Consider the following 18,258-nt stretch of genomic DNA (forward strand, 5'->3'; position numbering starts at 1 on the left):
GTATTGTGGTCCTACTGTTTGTCTTTCTCTTGCCAAATGTTCTCAACAGTGCAAATACTCATCAAGTGCTGCTCCTAAGGAATATTTTAAAAATGAAACAAAGAAATCAGCCTATTTTTACAGAATGTTGTCTTAAAGGATAAACTTTGCCCAACAACATTTCAGGAAAAGGTGTAAATCTATTCTGAAGATATAGAAGTATCAAAGAAATGTCAGGATGTGGCAAATATTAATATTATTCGGTAGATAAAAGATGACATGGAATAGGAAAATAAATATTTTCTGCTTTTAAAATCATTTTCTCATTTCCACTTAGCTAATTTGTCTCTGTTTTTCTGATGCTATAAATTAAGATTCAAGATTATATATCACTAGGATACAATATTGTCAAAATGCTATAAAAGTATGCATCAAAAAGAGGCAGGAAAGTTCCTCAGCATTCTAGAAGTGATGGGCAAACTGAAAGAATCCAGAAAAAGGCAACAACCATCACTGGTGTTCATTAACGATAATGTGTGTATTCCAAAGTAACCCTTGCATACCTCTCTAGTCCTTCAAAAAGTGAGGGTCCACCAAGACAGAGACACCAGTCCAGAGACAGCCCAGAATATCACAATGTCAGAATATCACATTACATTACATAGAGAGGATATGGAGATGACGTCAGGGAGGTAGAAGATGTCAGCTGATACAGCACCTTGTCGGCCATAGGAGGAGTGTGGGTTTTCTTCTGACCATTAAAGACAGCCAATGGTGAATTTTGAACAACAAAGTCATATCAGTTGATTCATGAAAGATCAGACTACGTGAACAATAGATTATGCAAGAGCAAGACTGAGCATAGGAGGCTACTGCATTAGCTAAGGTGAGAGAGGGTGGATTCCAAGGGAACAGATAAAGACAATGAGAAATGGTTAGATTCTAGACAGAGATGAGCTTGTTACTGTTACTATCTGTGATGAGGCTTAATTAGGTTAAATACTATGCCTCTAATAGGCAGTGGAGTCCAGAAATAATGCAGCTGTCAGGGTTGTTTACTATACTCTAAATGTTTACATGGGGCTTTTGTGTCCAAAAGATGCTGATATTAAAAGAAGTAGTAAGACTTAAATGTCAAAGAGATATATCAATCTTTACACTAAGAATTACATGTAGTAAGTTTGAAACATTCAATTCTAAATTTTACAAAATAATCAGTAATATTAGCAGACGATTACAAAGATTTTGACATTTACAAAGCATTTTCACTCCTGTTATCCTATTCAGTATTAAGATAGCATAGCACAATAGAGATATCTAATAGTCACCTTTATGGTATCACTGAAGGATGTTCTCAATAGCCTGCTTTTCTCTCTGGGTAGACATGGTGCCTTCCTTACTTTTCTCACATCAGTCCCCTCAACTTTCAAAAAATGATCCTAATATTATTGGTGGAATAAATGAAACTGCTATTTATGCATCAAACAGGCCACGTATCCCCCATTCTTTTTCTGGCAGGCAGCTTAGCTTTGAAGTCTGAGACAGATGAATTTGAATTTAGGCTTTGCAACCACTGTATGATCTTAGTGAGTTTCCCGAAATGTACGGGCCTCACTTTTCCATCTGCAACATTGCATTACACTCGTGACCTGCAGGCTGTGCAGCAAACCTTACATGTGTTTACATTTGCCCAGCAAAGGTTAGTTTCTCTCTTCTTTCTCTCCCAACCCTCAGAGTAGTAATTTATTCCCTTCAGGAAACAGAGCAGTGGAAGTGGGGTCTCTTTTCTCCACACCCTCTCCGGTGTTTATTGTTTGTAGATTTTTTTGATGATGGTCATTCTGACCAGTGTGAGGTGATACCTCACTGTAGTTTTGATTTGCATTTCTCTAATAATTGGTGATGTTGAGCATCATTTCATGTGTTTGCTGGTCATCTATATGTCTTTGGAGAATGTCTGTGTAGGTATTCTGCCCATTTTTTGATTGGGTTGTTTATTTGACACAGTGGGGGAATAAGAGGGTGGGACGAACTGAGACAGTTGCATTGAAACATATATATTACCATATGTAAAACAGATAGATAATGTTGCTATATAACATAGGTAGTGCAATCCAGTCCTCTGCGACAACCTAGAAGGCTGGGATGGGGTCGGGGTGGGAGAGAGATTCAAAAGGGAGGGGATGGTTGATTTACACTGTTGTACAGCAGAAACCAACACAACACTATAAAGCAATTATCTTCCAATCAAAAATACATTTAAAAAGAAAATTAAAAAATTATGAAATATTCAATGTCTATAAATCTTACTGGTATATATTGATATTTCTTTTACCTTAAATGAACTGTGAAATTAAATGTAGTGATAGAGAAAAATAAGAAAAAAAAAATCCTTTTTTAAAAGTTTCTCTCATGATTTTTGAAGGGAATATGAACAATTAATATGGGCCAAGCAAGAGTGTTTTCCTTTTATGCATCTTTTAAATTTCAAAGGTAATATTTATCTTTGTAAATATTACCAAATATTATATTTGGGAATAGTCAGTATTTCATCTATGGAGAAATAAAACAGATTGTAATTATTGCATTATGGCAAAAGCAGTAAAAATATGAATACCATTACTGAGCAAGCTACTGAGAGCCAAAAAATAAAAAAAACAAGCCCATAACCAAATGTTTTTCTAATAGGAAAAAAAGAAACAGAAACAAAATTGGCATGATATCACATATTAGATATTTGGATCTCTTATAAAATTCAAGAGATGCTTTGAAAGCCACACTTAAGCCATTTTAGCTTTAAATCTTCCAAATGCTGAAAGTTATTTAGAAATAAATAACAATACTGAGCACCAGATGACTGAAACATTAAAATGAGTCAACTGTATGACAGAATGAGTCAACCAGATCTTCATGTATTAACACGGATGAATCTCTAAATACAGTGCTGGGTGAAGGCAAGGTACAAAAGAATGTCTACACTATGACACCATTTATGTAAACTTTCAAAATGTAAATGATCCTATGGAATATTATCTCATACATATGTCATTAAAGTTAGGAAGTCATTAACCACAGGAAGGCTATACCATCTTCAGTGTTGTGATACATTTTAGGAAAAAAGGAAAAGGTTATTGCTTCAGAAAAGATTTCAACAAAGCTGAATGCTAGCATGTTTTCAAATTCATGGGGCTGATACTTGGGTATTTATCATAATATTTCCTGTGTGCGTGTGTTTGTGTGTCTGTGTATGTGTGTGTGTTTGCGCTCAGTCACATAGTCATGTCTGGCTCTGTGGTGATTCCACAGTCTCTAACCCACCAGACTCCTCTGTCTATGGGATTCTTCAGGCAAAAATACTGGACTGGGCTGCCATTTCCTTCTCCAGGTGATCTTTTCCTACACAGGGATTGAACTCATGTCTCTCTATGTCTCCTGCATTGGCAGGTGGAGTCTTTATCCCTGCACCACCTGGGAAGTCCCAATATTTCTTATATTTCTTATATTTCTTATATTTCTTATATGACTAACCTAGACAGCATATTAAAAAGCAGAGATATTACAAAATTTTGTAGATTTTCTTGATTAAAAATAAAATAATAAAGAAATAATGAAAACAGTAAAGTTCATATTGCTATGGCCAATTTAAGATTGTATACTCAGTACTTCCAATAGCAAGAAATTTAATGAAAATGCATTTTTCATCTCCTATAATAAGAAATCATTCATCTTTATTTTTTTGGTAATATTACTCTGCTTTTATCATAGGAATTGAGTCTAGAGAAAGATATGAAATCAAACAAAATATTCTTTCTGCTTGTACACTGAGCTAAAATATATATGTTCCTTCATTTATTTATGCAATAATTGTAAAGTAACAAGTACAAACATAAATAAACTTTGCCTGTCATGACTTTTTTGGTAAATGCATTGTAATTTTTCTTCCTTAAATTCATATAGAACCAACTCAAAACAAAGGAGAATCTGATGACTAGACATTTCTATCACAACCAGCCTCACAAAAACAGCTGGGCTGATACTTTTTTCCAGAGACTTGCTCCCAGACCCAAGTATACAACTTTGGGTGAATCTCTACAATTACCTGCCTCCTTTCTCTCTGCCTCATGACCCAATCTACAAAATGAGCATCCTTATAGCTACTCACAGGGCTGTTATAGGTTTAGTTAATAAGAGCTAAGTCATGTAGGACCACACCTGGCACATAGTAAGTGTTGAGAAAACACTATTGGTTTTGTTAACTATAGCAGAAGAGACAGGCTTAATTCAATCCTCATTTCAGAGAAATATTTTTTTGTTATTTTACTATGAAAGCATTCAAAACATTACAAAAGGTCATTTTAATAATCCCAAATCTATCAGCTATAAAAGGCATGTATCTTTTCCCTTATTAAAATGAACCAAAATTTATTTAATAAAGATTTTTTTAAAAAATACAGTTAATAAGTGGTTATTTTTCACATTTATGTGTAACTCTTTTACTTTAGAGAGGCTAGGGTCTTACCTGTTCAAAGAAGTGGTAAAATGGTAAAGTTCGTTATATTGTGTTCTCAAAAGGTTGATAATATGTTCTGGTTTCTTTCTGTAAAAAAAAAAAAAAAAGAATTTAGGAAATTAATAATTTAATCTCTGATCCATGTGTTAAAATTACATTATGTAGGTCAATATCAAATTCAACTCATGGCTTTACTCTTAACATTGTGTAAATATGAGACTGTGAGGTGAATTTTATGATGGTTCTTAATAGTTATACACTGAGCATTTACAAAGAGCAAGGTCCTTTTCTGAGCATTTCAAATAGAGAAGTAAAAATGCTAACCGTTGCAGACTTTTTTTTTTACTTTTTAGCTTCACTCCAGTGAAGATTAATAAGTATTATATCCAAGAAAAAATAATATTTTAAATTGTTTAAATTGTTTTCAGCTAATAAATAACAGGCAATTGTAATTTCTCCCAAGAGAATATATTCATCCTGGTAAATCGTTAATTATGTCCAGTAAGCTTTAAATGACTGGGCCTTTAGCCCAGTCTGCATTGATTCTCTACACTCAGGCTGGAAGAGAATTTTTTTTTTTTTAAATCAACTAATTACATTTTCTTTCGAGAGTACTAAACTTATTTTGACATTCAGGATACTAAAAGTCATTCTGGACTAGTAGTTCTGCTCAGAATTCCACGAAGTGTAAGGGGCAGAACTGAGACCCATTTTTAAGTTGTGCTCCCTTACAACTGAACTGTGGTGCTGGAGAAGACTCCTGAGAGTCCCTCGGACAGCAAAAAGATCAAACCAGATGATCCTGAAGGAAATCAACCCTGAATATGCACTGGAAGGACTGATGCTGAAGCTGAAGCTCCAATACTTTGGCCACCTGAGCAGAGAGCTGACTCATTGCAAAAGACCCTGATGTTGGGAAAAACTGAGGGCAGGAGGAGAAGAGGATGAAGAGGATGAGATAGATGGATAGCATTACCAACTCAATGGACATGAGGTTGAACAAAGTCTGGGAGATAGCAAAGGACAGGGAAGTCTGGTGTGCTGCAGTCCATAGGGTCACAAAGAGTTGGACACAACTTAGTGACTAAATGAAAACCTTTTTAAAAATAGGTGTCTAAAGCTACGCATCTCTGTGTGTCTTCACCAAGGCTTTTGTGATTTCACACCTGGTAAAACAGACCTCATCACATTATCAAAGAAGATGCTGCTCTAATAGTAAGGAGCCCTCAGAATCAAACCGATAACTATTAACTTTTCTTAATCACGTCAGATGGTGATTGCAGCCATGAAATTAAAAGATGCTTACTCCTTGGAAAGAAAGTTATGACTAACCTAGACAGCATATTAAAAAGCAGAGATATTACTTTGTCCACAAAGGTCCGTCTAGTCAAGGCTATGGTTTTCCCAGTGGTCATGTATGGATGTGAGAGTTGGACTATAAAGAAAGCTGAGCGCCGAAGAACTGATGCTTTTGAACTGTGGTGTTGGAGAAGACTCTTGAGAGTCCCTTGGGCTGCAAGGAGATCCAACCAGTCCATCCTAAAGGAGATCGGTCCTGGGTGGATGATGTTGAAGGATGATGTTGAAGCTGAAACTCCAATATTTGGTCACCGGATGTGAAGAGCTGACTCATTTGAAAAGACCCTGATGCTGGAAAAGATTGAGGGCAGGAGGAGAAGAGGACGACAGAGGATGAGATGGTTGGATGGCATCACCAACTCGATGGACATGGGTTTGGGTGGACTCCGGGAGTTGGTGATGGACAGGGAGGCCTGGCGTGCTGCAGACACGGGGTCGCAAAGAGTCGGACACGACTGAGCGACTGAACTGAACTGAACTGAAAGACCCAGAAGAAAGGGTAAACTTGGAAAGACATAGAACAGGGGGTTCAGTTCTTCTCTGTAATCCCTCAAAGAAAAATGTGTATATGGACATAAACAGACAGGGGTTTGATGCAAAAGTGACAAACATTGACCAGGTCAGGAGCTGCATTAAGTGCTTTTACATATATAAGTCACTTAACCTGCAGGAATTCACATACAATGTACAGTAGCAAACAAATCTATTAATGCACATTAAAGACAGAAAGGCTTAACATTTTAAAAATGAAGTAAGCCAGAAAGATAAAGAACATTACAGCATACTAACACATATATATGGAATTTAGAAAGATGGTAACGATAACCCTATATGCAAAACAGAAAAAGAGACACAGAAATACAGAACAGACTTTTGAACTCTGTGGGAGAAGGTGAGGGTGGGATGTTTCGAAAGAACAGCATGTATATTATCTATGGTGAAACAGATCACCAGCCCAGGTGGGATGCATGAGACAAGTGCTCCGGCCTGGTGCACTGGGAAGACCCAGAGGAATTGGGTGGAGAGGGAGGTGGGAGAGGGGATCGGGATGGGGAATACGTGTAAATCTATGGCTGATTCACATCAATGTATGACAAAACCCACTGGAAAAAAAAAAAAAAGAATCCTTTGTAAAAATGAAGAAAATTCTGCAGGCAAGAAGAAATATAGTAGAATTCTCCATTCCCTCAAATAACTTGATAGGTATTTTAGGAAAAAAAATTCAACCACCCAGAACTCTGTACACAGCTATCCATTTTTTTAGTCTTGCTCAGTGATTCTCAAATTTGGAATATAAATATAATATTACTATACAGTTATATACACAATAAGACTCTATTATATAGAGTTCTATACACAATAACAAGACTAAAGAATTTTAAAGGGTAGTTTTGATCAAAAGCAAGTGAAACCTCATAGGTTGATTTCAGAACAAAATAAAAATGGTAAACCAGCCCTGGACCAAGTTCAAAAAGAGTCTTTGGGTAATTAATCAATGAATACTAAATAAAGTATCATCCTTTATTTCTTCTTTAAATTCCTTCTTTCCCTTCAATTCTTTTTTTAAATTTAAAGAAACAATTTATTTATTCGGCTGCTTACGGTCTCAGCTAAGGCACATGGGACCTTTCATTGTGGTGCATGGACTCTCTAGTGGTGGGCGGGCTCCCCAGCTGAGGTGCACAGGCCTAGCTGTTCTAGGGCATGCAGGATCCTAGTTCCCCGACCAGGGATTGAACCCGTGTCCCCTGCATTGCAAGACGGACTCTCAACCACTGGACCCCCAGGGAAGCCCTTCCTTAAATTCTTCAATGTGCATATTTTTTTCATTTCATCTTTATGATTCTCAAATCAATGTGCACACATGAATACGTGTGCAAGTACACAGTTATATATATGTGCATGTATATTTTACCCTAGTAAAAATAGGAATTCCACAGAAGAGAGGTCAACTAACTATGGTCCATGGAGCAGATCCATTCTGATGCTGCCTGTTTTCCCTAATACAGTGTTTTGGGCACACAGCCATGTCCATTCATTTCCTTGTCCATTCATTCACATGCCACTGCCAGAACAAAGCAGTTGTGACAGACTGCGTGGTCCTTCATATGTTTATTTATCATCCTAAATACCACTGTCTGGCCCTCCACTGAAAATATTTGCTTACATCTGTTATCAAGGGACATGTCTGTCATTTGAGTAACACTAAAAACAATATTAAAAAACAATCTCCTGGCTTTTAAAATTTTTTTCCAAAAATTAACTCAATAGTTATATATGAAGGAGAGAAATTCCAGCCTTAAACACTTAAAAGCTAATTTCATTCCACAGGAATTGGAGAATTATTGGCCACAGCATGAGATGATTATTGGAAAGCTGAAAGTACCCAGTATCCATTCATCATAAAAATAATGCTCCATTTACCCATCATCCATATTTTTGTGGTGTTCTTTGGTTTATTACAAAATTAAAATGACTATCTTTTTTCTAGGCTTGATTTTATGAGAAAAGATAAATGTCATTTGGGAATTATTTTTAAAAAGCAACTTATGGCCTATTCCATAAGGCATATAAACTTGATTAGCTGTTTTAAATTAACATAGTGCAGTTAGAGGTGATCATTTTTATTCCATATCAAAAGGCTTAAATCAGCACAATTTTGTTAAGAATATTATTTTCCATAGTTTTAGTATTTGATACAGTGGCTGAAACATCCCTAAAATAATCCTAGCAAATGCTTATATGGCATTTATTAATCTGCCAGACATTCAGAGAACGTTCCAAGCACTGCATATACATTAATTCACTTATTCCTCTCTATCACCCTCTAAGTAGGTAACTCTTATTCTTCCCATTTTACAGATGAGAAAACTGAGGCCAAGAAAGTTTAAATGCCCTTCCCAGCATGATACAGCTAGAAAGTGGCCAAGCCTTTCAGCCTTGATAGACCCCAAGAGTTGGTTTCAGGTCTTCAACTCTGGTTAAGGACACGTTCAACCATAAAGGCTTTGTGGCTTCTCTGAAAAGTGGTATTTCATCTATGGAAAATTGCAATTTATTGAAAATACTTAGCATATCTATTATTCAATATATTCAGCTTCTTGAACAAACTGAAATTTACTCAGCTGCTCCACTGATTGTATCAGGTTTGCTTATGCCACTTTCCAGAACTGCTTAGAACTGGATTTGAACATTGCTGAGAATCATGATGACTGACACCTGACAAAGTCAACTGACTGACAACAAGATACAAGGGCTAGCCTACAGGTGATACAGGACAGGATGTGCACTGGCTTCACAAAGTCAGATGAGTGCATCATTGAAGGAGGAACCCGAGACAAACACCTGTTCAGATACAAACAGTTCAGCTTTTATCAGGTGGGTTATTCAGATAAATAGGATGTGCAGACAGTGCACTGAGGCTGCATATAATATATATTTAGCTGTGGTATATTTATATGGAAGGTATGTGACACCTATAGGATTGAAATTAGAATGATAAATTGATGTAGACTTTCAGAATCTCATGGAGAAAATATTGCCAAGGTGTGCTTTTCCCAACTGATACAAGAACCCACGTTTCATTCAGCAATAAAATAATGATGAAATCTTTCCTGAATTGCGAGACCAGAGTATACTTTTCATTAATCTTTGAAATACATTCTAGCATTAAGTTTCATTTGGTTATTTTTCATGTTTTGATAGACTTTTGTCAGATAACCTAAACACTGAGATGCTTGAGATTGCTGGAATCCTGAAAAGCGTTTCTGCAGGCTAAGCTTAACCTCAGCAGCTAGTGTTAGCTCTCCAATAAACTAATATTAACATCATTCTCCACCTCTATCAATATGCTTTATGAGATTTTGAACAGTTCATGTAATTCAGTGCACTTGTCCAGGATAACAAGATTTCAACTAAATGGCCAATACCGCTGGGAAAATATCCACAACCCAGCAGTCTTTAAACAGGAGAGTAGCTACCAACATAAACCATTTAGTTCAACATGCTACTCAACCATTTCTATCCCCTAAGGTTTAGAAGCAGTTCATTATCACTGATTATCCATGAGTAACTGAAAGCCACAGAGAACCAAACTCGCTGCTAGTTGAACGGATCAGAGAAAGGATCTTCTTTTTCTGCCAAAGTTCTCTTAGGAGAACATTATGTTTCTTGCAAAGGAAATATGCTTAAAAATGTACATTTGAAAGAACTTAGGACAGTTGACATAAGTCCTATTCAAAACATACAGTCTCCAGTTGACCAGAGAATCTAGGTAAGACAGACAGAATTTTCCCTTTTAATCCCCAGACCTGCTATTTCAAGCTATTTCCAAGGACTAGCAGACTGCATTAAGGTGACTTAATAGAAATTAGCTAGTTTTGTCCAAAGACTCTCAACATAATTCAGGGCAGTAAAAAGAGGATACAAATAGGTGAAGGATAAGGGACTGGATTAGTCAGAAAAGTCAGGCTTAAGTCACTGAGTCTTTAGAGAATGAAGGTTTATAACCTATTCATGCAAATCCTGATGTAAGCAGAGTAACTCTCCAGGCCACCTCACTCCATGGTGATGACCCAGCAAACTGTGTATATTCTTCTTGTGGCTCAACTAACTCATGGCATCTGAGATTACTGCACCAGTAGAGGAAGACATCTGGAAGGTTGTGCACTGGCCCCTCAATGCTTCAAGGAAATGACACTCATCACTGCCTCTCACAGCCTCCTGACTAAACCAACCACATGGGCTCTGGCTAAATGCAAGGGGTTGAGAAACATGAAAGTTAGAAGGAGATTGGGTGAGCAGTACAATTTTCCATCACAAGAGTGAAAAAGGCATGATGAGTTACACAGTGGTTATTTTAGGGCCATCTTTAGATTCCTTCCTTGTTGAAAAGGGTTGACAAGAAATAATGCTCGGTGATAATGAGCTCAGCTAAAAACTTATTTTGCTAAATTAACAAATGCTGACTCAGATTGGATATATATTTGTATATATAAATATTCATCTTTTTAAATGTTTTCTTAATATGAACTGACCCTGAATATAAAGAACCTTGGGCATCAAGAGGCTACCCATGTCAGTGTTTTCATTTACTGATGCGTTGTACTGTTGTTTTCTGCTCAGAAATCAGAATATATCTGAATAACGCTTCTTTGCTTGACAAAAAGCCATCTGTTTGTTTCTAATTTTATACGAACATCAACCATTTTTAAAATGGTAGATTAAGTTAATGCAGCTGCACAGGTTCATGTGGTGTAAAGAGAAGGGTCTGGGGATGGAAACAAGGAAACAAAGCTGCCATGAAACTTATCATGCCAGAATGTCACTTCATGATTTCACTCTCAGGTTCAAAATTCTTCTGTCAAAGTGATAAAATCTAAGTTTCTTGGCCTGGCCGCAAGGACTTGCATACTGCAACTGTACTTTTTCAAGTTTATCTCCAATTTTCTACCACCACAAGCCCTCATATCTTCTTAGACTAGTTACTCTGTAGACCTAATAAATGCCCTTTCCATTCAAGCTTCACATTTTTCTTCTTTCTTCTGTGAAGTCCTCTTCTTGCCTCCTTGTCTCTCCCTCTCCCCCTTTTCGTACTTTCTCTATGTTTGGCAACGCCTTGTTGAACCTAAGCTCTCTTCTCTAAGAACACTCCCTAGTCACCTCCAAGAATGTCTCTGTCCACTGGCTCCTGGTTCTTGTTTTTATCACTTATTTGGCATTCATATAAACTATCCCAGGTGGTGCTGGTGGTAAAGAACCTGTCTCCCAATGCAGGAGACATAAGAGACTTGAGTTTGATCCCTGGGTTGGGAAGATCCCCTGGAGGAGGGCACGGCAACCCACTCCAGTATTCTTGCCTGGAGAATCCCATGGACAGCGAGCCTGGTGGGCTACAGTCCACAGGGCTGCACAGAGTTGGACACGACTGAGGCAACTTAGCATGCATGCACACCTTCTGTTGGTAATTGCAGCTTATTGAAAAGGAAACAAATTCACAGGCCACCCTTTTCTCTGCTTTATTTCAATACTAGAAGTTATTGTTTAGTTGCTAAATCATGTCCTGCTCTTCTGCGATCCCATGGACTGTAGACCACCAGGTTCTTCTGTCCATGGGACTTCCCAGGCAAGAACACCAGAGTGATTGCCACTTCCTTCTCTGGGGGATCTTTCTGAGCCAGGGATTGAACCCTCATCTCCTGCATTGCAGGTAGATTCTTTACCACTGAGTCACCAGGCCACTGAGCCACTATTGACTTCTAGAAGTCATTGGTTCCTATCAAATATATGGATTCTTTTTCTTCCCATAGTATTTTAAATTCAAAACAAGTGCAACTGGACAAAAAATATTAAGCCATACAAGAACATACAAAGCACTTCAAGTAAGGCTGTCATATTATCAAATTGTCTCAAGAGGTATGAGCAATTTCCACTTCTATTTCCTTAGCCTATCAACGGCACCGTGTACCATTTATTTGTTTAAAGTCTACCCCATCCCACCCCAACTATTCTATAAGCTCTAGGTGGGGAGGAGCAATTTTCTTTGGCATATATTCTCCTTTGTACTATGATACTTCCTGTCTAAAAGCAAGTACTTAATAAATATTCATCCGAAGATGAAAAATTGAGGTACGTACTCCAAAAAATTAACTACTTTTTGTGTATATGAATTTCTCTGTTCTAAGCAATGAAAAGTCCTTTCTACCTGGCTGTTTCCTGATTTGAAAATGGGTGATTAGTAAATGTTGAATGAATGAATAAACAAAAAAAAAATGATAGCAGTGATGATAGTAGTTTATCTTCCTAAGCATTCTGATGAGAACTTGGTTAAATCAGATCTTTGAAATAAAAATAACACATATTTTGGACACGGGAGCTGTGTTAGAACCTTGGCCTATGACCTACTGGCTGCAGACTACTGGGCAGACCTTTTGACTTTTTGAATTCTCAGTTTTATCATCAGTAAAATGGAGATTATCCATGCAATTTCCCTTACAGAGTTACTGCAAGAATTAAATAAAATCATCTGTAGAAAAGTGCACTGACAATTGTGATGTGTCAATATCAACCTTCAGATACTATTTCTTCACCACTCAGCACAACTACATACACTTGTGAAGATATTACCTATTAGCTTGTACAAAGTTCATGCGGATGTGAAATTTCTTAGCTTCAACTCTCCTCTTTTTTGCTTTGCTGCCAAATTCCTTTTGTAAGTTCTTAGGACACAGGATGTCTTTGGGGAAGATTGTGCTTGATAAAGAAAGCATCTCATTCACTAACAGCCCCAATTTCACCTGCTGGGAGCAAACAGTCAACCTGCAGCAGCACCCCAGGAAAGCATTTGGCTGAACCGGGTGACAGAGGACCAGGCTATTCTGGGGGGTCACTGTGAGCTCACAAATTCCAGCTGTGGCCTAAAGAAATAAGAATTCAGTCAACTGATGATGTTCATTGCTTGAGCTCCGGTACTCTCTGAGGATGACATTCTTGACTGCTGGATCATTTGAAAAGACGTACATTGCTAAATGTCTCTTTTCTAAAAGAGGCTCCACCAGAGAGGGAAAATACACGCTATTCTCCAGTCATCTGACCGGAAAAATGAAAATCTGGCAAATCTACTTTTTGCCCGAAGAGCTAAAGCTCTGAAAGCAGAGGGATTTCATCAACTGACTGGCGTCTTGGGGTGGAATTTACAATTAAGGGTGATATCCAGCTGGTTCAGGTTCTTCATCTTCTGCTGTGTATTGTTCAAGAGGCAACCCATGAGAATTTAATTAGCACAGTGGGGCCTCAGTGGGCACCCACCCCTCCCCCCTTCTGTAATGCTAATTTGAAATATCTCCTTTTCCTCCTCAAGTTATTTTCTGAACAGTGGCAGCCAACATTTTATTACTAAAGAAATTGCCAGTAATGACCCATTTGAAAAAGCCAAGATTTCTTAATGGAGTGAGAATATGACTTACTTGCTGAGAAAATATATCAAAATAAAAGCTAGCCCTGAAATGCGCCTGAATCCACTATATTAGCATTCCTGGGTGTTTTGGAAATTCTATAACAGTATTTATGTATGCAAGATATATCCCAAAAGTAATCTTAGAAATATTAAAACACACAAGGACAGAGCATGAAGATTTCACCAAAAGGGGGAGACTTGGCCTGGAGCTACTGGTAACAAAGAAAGGAGGGGGGAGGTTGCCTTCCTATAAATAGGAGGCAAAGGAGGGAACAGATCCTCTGCTGGGGAGTCCTTTCAAATGTTTTCTCCACCTCTTCTATTATTCTGTCAGTGGCCATGTAACTCCCTCTTTTCTGCTCTTTTCAGAAGAGGATTCTATTATTATGCTTTATTTAAGAGGCTAGGATTTAAGTAAATAAATAGACACCACAGGGTTGAAGGGCAGTTGGAATGGAGGGCGGAGGGCAGAAATCGACACAGGAGGAGGGGCAGAGAGGGACAGGGCTGGAGCCAGACGTCAGGGAAACCAAGCACTGCATGCTCATGAACGGCTTTTACCTAACGCTCCCAGCAGCCACTTGACATCTACAATCAAGCCATATGTGCCTGATTTATAAAAAAAAAAAAAAATTTAAAAGTAAGATGAAAGGCTAAGCTTAAAAAAAAAAAGCAAATAAACCAATGAGATGGCAAACATTTCAGCTGCTCTAATTACGGTTGTTCCGAAGGAAAAGTGAGGGTTGCCAATGCCTTGTTTGGGTTCCCCTGGGCTCGCCAGGATCACATCAGTCACTTTTGGTATTTGCAGACACAAAAGTTTGCTTCAGAGGTAGGGTTTTACCCTCACACTCTGAGAATGCTTTTTAAACTACTGTAGGCCAGTGAACATGCAACCATTTTTTTTTCCCATGCAACCATTTTTAAACAAAATTATTGCAGCTTTAAAAATGTATACCTGGATCACTTTGCTGTACATATGAAACGAACACAGCATTGTTACTCAACTATACTCCAATATGAAACCACTTTTTTAAATGTATTATCTTTTAAAAATGTGGCTTCCCAAATTTTTTAAAAAAATGTATGATCTTTTTAAAATGTGGCTTCCCATAATTACAGTACAAAAACCTTGGAGGCTTAGGGTGGGCCAATTATGTGTTCCACGCTACTCTCCCCTCATGCCAACTGGCCAGCCCATCTCCAAGTGTCTGCCTAAAACGTGAAGGCCAGCAGCCTGTCCTGTGTCTGCCCGCTGTACCTAGGGGTGGGCGTTACATCATCTTTAGCCGAGTCTTGACTTTAAGGGCTTTTAGAAGTACCTTCTTAGTGAAGGAGTGCAGATCTTACAGGATAGTGGTTTTGTTCAGTTAATTTGTTGATGATTTTATTTTTCCCATCTTACATCCATCCTAGTTTCAATGTAATGTCAAGCTGAAAGCCATTCAGCTAAAAGAAAACTTATGCATCTAAAGAAAAGGAAAAACAAAAGAGTAAAAACGGTTAAAAGAGAGAGTGGAAGCCATGTTTGATCTATCTGTCTCACATTTTGGATGCTCTATGCGGTCAGCACGAACTTGCTACTTTCCCCACACACAATAAGTCTGTTCCGAGCTCTTCAACTACCTCCAGAAATTCACTGATTAGCTATTACAGTAGAGCACAGACAGGAAGGAGTGAAGACTCATTAGATCCATATATAACTTTAAAATAACACTAAACTCTGAAATCCTGGAGAAGAAAATGGCAATCCACTCCAGTATTCTTGCCTGGGAAATCCTATAAACAGAGGAGCTTGGCAGGTCCATGGGGTCTCAAAGAGTTGGACATGACTTGGCAACTAAACAACAACAAACAAAATCTGAAACACAGATTTCTACTAAATTGTTTGTAAGAAAACACATATATTTCCATTGCAAGAACAAAAAATAAGGAACTTTATAAGTGTTCAGTTCAGTTCAGTCGCTCAGTCGTGTCCGACTCTTTGCGACCCCATGAATCGCAACACACCAGGCCTCCCTGTCCATCACCAACTCCCGGAGTTTACTCAAACTCATGTCCATCGAGTCGGTGATGCCATCCAGCCATCTCATCCTCTGCTGTCCCCTTCTCTTCCTGCCCCCAATCCCTCCCAGCATTCAAGCTTCACTGCCCTACACCAAGGGGGACATTGGTGGGGTGGGAGGAATTGGGAGATTGGTATTGACACATATACACTATTGATGTAGGCTTCCCTTGTGGCTCAGCTGTTAAAGAACCTGCCTGCAATGTGGGAGACATGGCTTTGATCCCTGGGTTGGGAAGATCCCCTGGAGAAGCGACCCCCCACTCCAGTATTCTGACCTGGAAAATTCCATAGACTGTATAGTCCATGGGGTCACAAAGCGTCAGACATGACTGAGGGACTTTCACTTTCACACTATTGATACTACGTATAAAATATATAACTGGACTTCTCTGGTGGTCCAGTGGTTAAGAATCAGCCTCTTTGTGCAGGGGACACCAGTTCATCCCTGGTCCGGGAAGATCCCACATGCTGCAGGGCAACTAAGCTTGTGTACAACTATTGAAGCCTGCGAGCTCTAGAGTCCATGCTCTGCAACAATAGAGGCCACCACAATAAGGCAAGGCACCGCAACCAGAGAGAAACAAAGAGTCAGCTCATAGCAACAAAGACCCAGCACAGCCAAAAGTAAATAAAAATTTAAGATATATATATATATATAACTAATGAGAATATACTATATAGCACAGGGAACTTTACTCAATGCACTGTGATGAGTTGAATAGGAAGGAAGTTCAAAAGAGGGGAAATATGCATATGTACAGCTGATTCATTTTTCTGTACAACAGAAACATTGTAAAGCAACTGAACTCCAATAAAAATTAATTAAAAAAAGATTCCCTTGGAAACTTGGAAATGATATTTTAATGCCTCAAAGGAGCCTGTGCACAATCACAAAAGATCTTTCACTTCTCACCATGTTCTTGAACATTCTCCTGACTGTAGCATCACCTAACATTTTCTAAAGTTCCAGTGTAAATATAAATGTGTGTTGACTAGTTCTCTCATTAACTGAACATAGTATTTTCTATAGATGGCTACTGAAGAGCCAAGTTTCCCATGGGACCAAAAGGAATAGCATGTTTATCATTATATGGAGGGTGATAAGCCCAGTCATATCAGAACCAGAGGAAATTTCTGGTTTCCAGTTTCCCAGAGAATTGGTTTTGAACATTATCCAAACCAATAGTCATTTCTCTTAAATAATTAAAATATTTTCCCCCAAAGAAATAATCTGTGAAGGTATCTTCAAATAAATCATGTCATTATAAGAAAGCTTCCTTAAGAGTCAAATTAAATTTCTTAATCTGATGATTTCATAACAGAAATGCAAACATTTCAAAAATTGGCACTAGAATAATAATTAGAAAATTTTGTTTCTGTCATTCTCTAAATGTCAAGAGTTGATTAAATTATATTTATTAGCAAAGAGATCTGGACTCTTCACAAATAAAAGCTTATAAAATAAATGACTGTCAAGATTTTAAAAATTTGAGTAATTTCATTATTAGTGTCCAGTGAAGGTGTTGAATGAAATGAAGCATAATTCAAGTGATATCACATACATATCACAGATTGATCAACCTAGGCAAAAACCTTGTAAAATCTCATGTTTTAAAGAAGCCCCACAGACATGTCTTCCAGCACCTCTACTGGGTTACAATAAACTTTCTTTTTTTTGTTAGATGGTGACTTGGCCACCTGATGCAAAGAGCCAACTCACTGGAAAAGACCCTGATGCTGGGAAAGAATGTAGGCAAAAGGAGAAGGGGGTAGCAAAGGATGAGATGGCTAGATAGAATGACCCACTCAATGGACATTAATCTGAGCAAACTCCCACAGACAGGAGAGGACAGGGAAACCTGGAATGCTGGGTCCATTGGTCCAAAGAGTTGGACATGACTTAGTGACTGAACAACATACTGGTAGATTTTAGTGTCATTTTGCATAATGTAACTCTTGGTTTTCCCTTTATATTCTCTGCTTGTTAAACTGTAACAACTGGAAGCAATTTTCTTATATTCACACTATTCCTACCTATAAAGTGTTACCTCTGGAAGCTTCTTTTAGAAATGTGTCAGACAGTTGTACTTAGCAAAAGAAGCTCATGTGTTACATGCTGTTCATTACAACCCTAATTGTTGATGACCATGGATTTCAGTGGATGTTAACTGGGACTGTAAGATGCATACATAACTCCACTCATTTTCTATTTTCTGGATAATTCTTGTAGTGGGTCACTAATACAGCAGTTACAACAAGAGGTTGCTTTACAGAATGAAAACAAAGGCTTTGAAGCCAGCAGGACATCTATTGTAACAAGTTATTTAATTTCTTCACCTATAAATTGTGGATAATAATATCTATTAATATTTCCCTGCAGAATGGTTT

General features: G+C 38.0%; 1 protein-coding gene across 20 annotated transcripts in view; it reads right to left on the bottom strand.

Annotated features, from left to right (window-relative positions):
- MAP2 (microtubule associated protein 2) overlaps nucleotides 1-18,258 on the bottom strand; it is a 284,810-nt gene that overhangs the window by 96,579 nt on the left and 169,973 nt on the right. For all 20 annotated transcript variants that reach the window (XM_043910212.1, XM_043910208.1, XM_043910218.1 and 17 more), the window contains one exon: nucleotides 4,499-4,576. The gene's annotated coding sequence lies outside the window, so the exon portion shown is untranslated. The remainder of the gene's footprint in view (nucleotides 1-4,498; nucleotides 4,577-18,258) is intronic.

This window comes from Cervus elaphus, chromosome 8 (genome assembly GCF_910594005.1).
Source record: "Cervus elaphus chromosome 8, mCerEla1.1, whole genome shotgun sequence".
NCBI lineage: Eukaryota > Metazoa > Chordata > Mammalia > Artiodactyla > Cervidae > Cervus > Cervus elaphus.